The 2,500-nt window shown below is 62.8% G+C and overlaps 1 pseudogene; it reads right to left on the reverse strand.

Moving 5' to 3' along the window:
- The window catches only part of LOC124406170, a 7,625-nt pseudogene that overhangs the window by 1,923 nt on the left and 3,202 nt on the right, over nt 1-2,500 (reverse strand).

Raw genomic sequence — 2,500 nt, forward strand, 5'->3', positions numbered from 1 at the left:
GTTGCGCCGCTGCCCACGTGAGGTACGCACTAGGGTGGGGAGGCAGTTGACGCGGACGTGGTGATACTGCACGTAGTCACGGGCCGGGATGGCATCGGTCCCGTGGTGGACCCAGTTGCTGGACAGGGCGCTCAAGGAGGATTCCCTGAGCTCCTGTCCGTCCACCGACTCGTGCAGTATCTGTGCCCACAGCTGCTGGCGTGCCTGGGCCGAGGAGTCGTCTCCCGTGAGCCCCGCTTTGCGCAGCGTGCGTCGGGCCCAGCCAAGTTTCCGCTGGACCCTCTGACACGCGTGCGCAGCGCGAGCTGCGGGGAGACTGCTCTGGTCTAAACGGCCCAGGCGGCTGATGATCATGGCCGGGATAAGGGTTGTGAGGGACGGAACTCCGAGTCCGCCGTCTTTGGCTGAGGCGTGGAAGTAGCCAACCGCCGTGTCGCCGGGGAGCCTAAGCCAGACGCGGACAGCGCGTCTGACTTGCATGTCGAGAGCCTTAAGCCGTCCTGCTGTCGTGTTTCCTAGGGCCAAAAGGTGGTAGACCCTAGGCAGCAGGAACAGCCGCAGCATGGTGATGCGTTGCTGCGGCTTGAGCGGAGCCTTCGTGATGTTATCTAGCTCCGCTCCCAGCTCGGCCTCGACTGTTGTCAGCCCCCCGGAGCTGAACTCCCCGCCCAAGTACTTCCATCTCTCGAGCACGCCGGTTTGGGGAAGAATGCCGTCACCCAGTCGGAACTGTGGTTCGGTGACGGCTTTGATTTTCTTCTCCTTACCGGCGGGCACCAGAGAAAGAGCTGCGCACTTGGACGGGTTGAGCTTCAGCCCCATGCTGGCTGCCGCCTCTTCAACCCTAGCGAGTGCCCTCTGCATTCCCCACTTGGAGGAGGTGATGAGGGTCAGGTCATCCGCGAAGGCGAGACACGATATGCGCTCGCCCTCGAGAATGAACCCGACCTCAGAGGGCACCGCCGCAATGATGGTATTTGCGACGAGGTTGAAGAGGATCGGCGAGAGGGGGTCTCCCTGTCGAACTCCTCGCCGGACCGGTACCGGTGGGGACATCCTTCCTTCCGCTGCGAGCCTGGTGGTAGCGTCTCTGTACAGCTCGGCTACGTAGGCGACGAGGCCTCTAGGTAGACCGAGCTGCCCAACGATCGTGGCGAGTGCATCGTGGCTAACGGTGTCAAACGCCTTAGCGACATCTAAGGTAGCCACGTGCAGCTCGCGACGCAGCGCGCGGGCCGTCCAAAGGATGGTGTCTAGGACGGCCGTGTTCTCCGCTGTTCCGTCGGCGGAGATGAATGCGCGCTGCCGATCGTCGGTGAGATTCGCGGCTCTTAGGCGGATGGAGAGGATGCGGTGCAGTTGTCGCACCACTACCGAACCGATCGAAATCGGCCGGTAGTCCCCAGGATTCTCCGGTACCTTCATCTTCGGAATGAAGATGGTCCGGCTTTCGAGGAGCTGTCGAGGAAACCCCCCCCTCAGCATGACGACGTTGTAGAGGAGCGCGCGGGTAGATGGTGATACCGCGCGCCACTGCCTCGCCGTAACCTTGTCCAGACCGGGGGACGACGACACGGGGACCATGATGGTTTCGACCTCCTCTATGGAGATCGGGTCCCACGTGTATCGTAGCTCGGGTTTTTCAGGTAAGATCCCAGAGGGACCAGGGTACTCCTTGGACGGATGCCCAAGGAGTTGGCCCCAGTGGACAGCCAACTCGTCGAGCGAGTGGCTTAACTTACTGGGGCCTCCCTCTAGGATCTCCCGAGCTACGTGTCGTCTGTTGTTCTTCCATCCGGTCTGGACTCTGGCATATTCGCGGCGACGCAGTGTCCTCCTTGACGGTGGCTTTCCACGCCTCTGACGGACTCGGTTAGCGGTCGGCTCCCGGCGCCCAGCTGCAGCGGCTTCCGGGGGGAAGACTACTCTCAGCCATGTTAAGATGGCTGAGTCAGTATCCTCCCCCCGCAGAGCATCATCAGCGATGTTCGCCAGATCGTTGGCGTGATGATGCTCCTCTTGCCGGGCCTTGGTCACCAAAACGTGAATGGCCCGGGCAAGGTCCTGCCCCCTGTTCGTCGGTGAAACCGGCGTCGGGGTGGGGGCAGGTGCCGCTGGGGTAGGTGTTGATACCCTAGCTGGTTCTGGGGCGGGTGAGGGCTCACGCGGCGATGGCAACGAGCGACTTCTGCGTCGGCGTGCTCTGGCAGGTGTCCCAGGGGGGTCCTGAGCCGCCTCGAGATCTCGTTGGGCGGCTGCGACGAGTAGGCGGTAGTCCGGCCGACGCCGGACCCCCTTGATCGCCTCCTGGGTCCTGCCAGGGACCAGGGCGAGGAGATGGAGATTCATGAATCTCACTCCTCGCCCGGCAGCCAACGCCTCCTCTCGTGCCATCAGGCGCAGCTCCTCATCCCGCCATCTTAGTTTGGCGCCGGGAAGCTCGATTTCCGCGTTTGCTTCCGCTGGGTGTTTGATCCTGCGATGAACTGCGAGTCCTCGC

Source organism: Diprion similis, chromosome 4, assembly GCF_021155765.1.
Source record: "Diprion similis isolate iyDipSimi1 chromosome 4, iyDipSimi1.1, whole genome shotgun sequence".
Taxonomy (NCBI): Eukaryota; Metazoa; Arthropoda; class Insecta; order Hymenoptera; family Diprionidae; genus Diprion; species Diprion similis.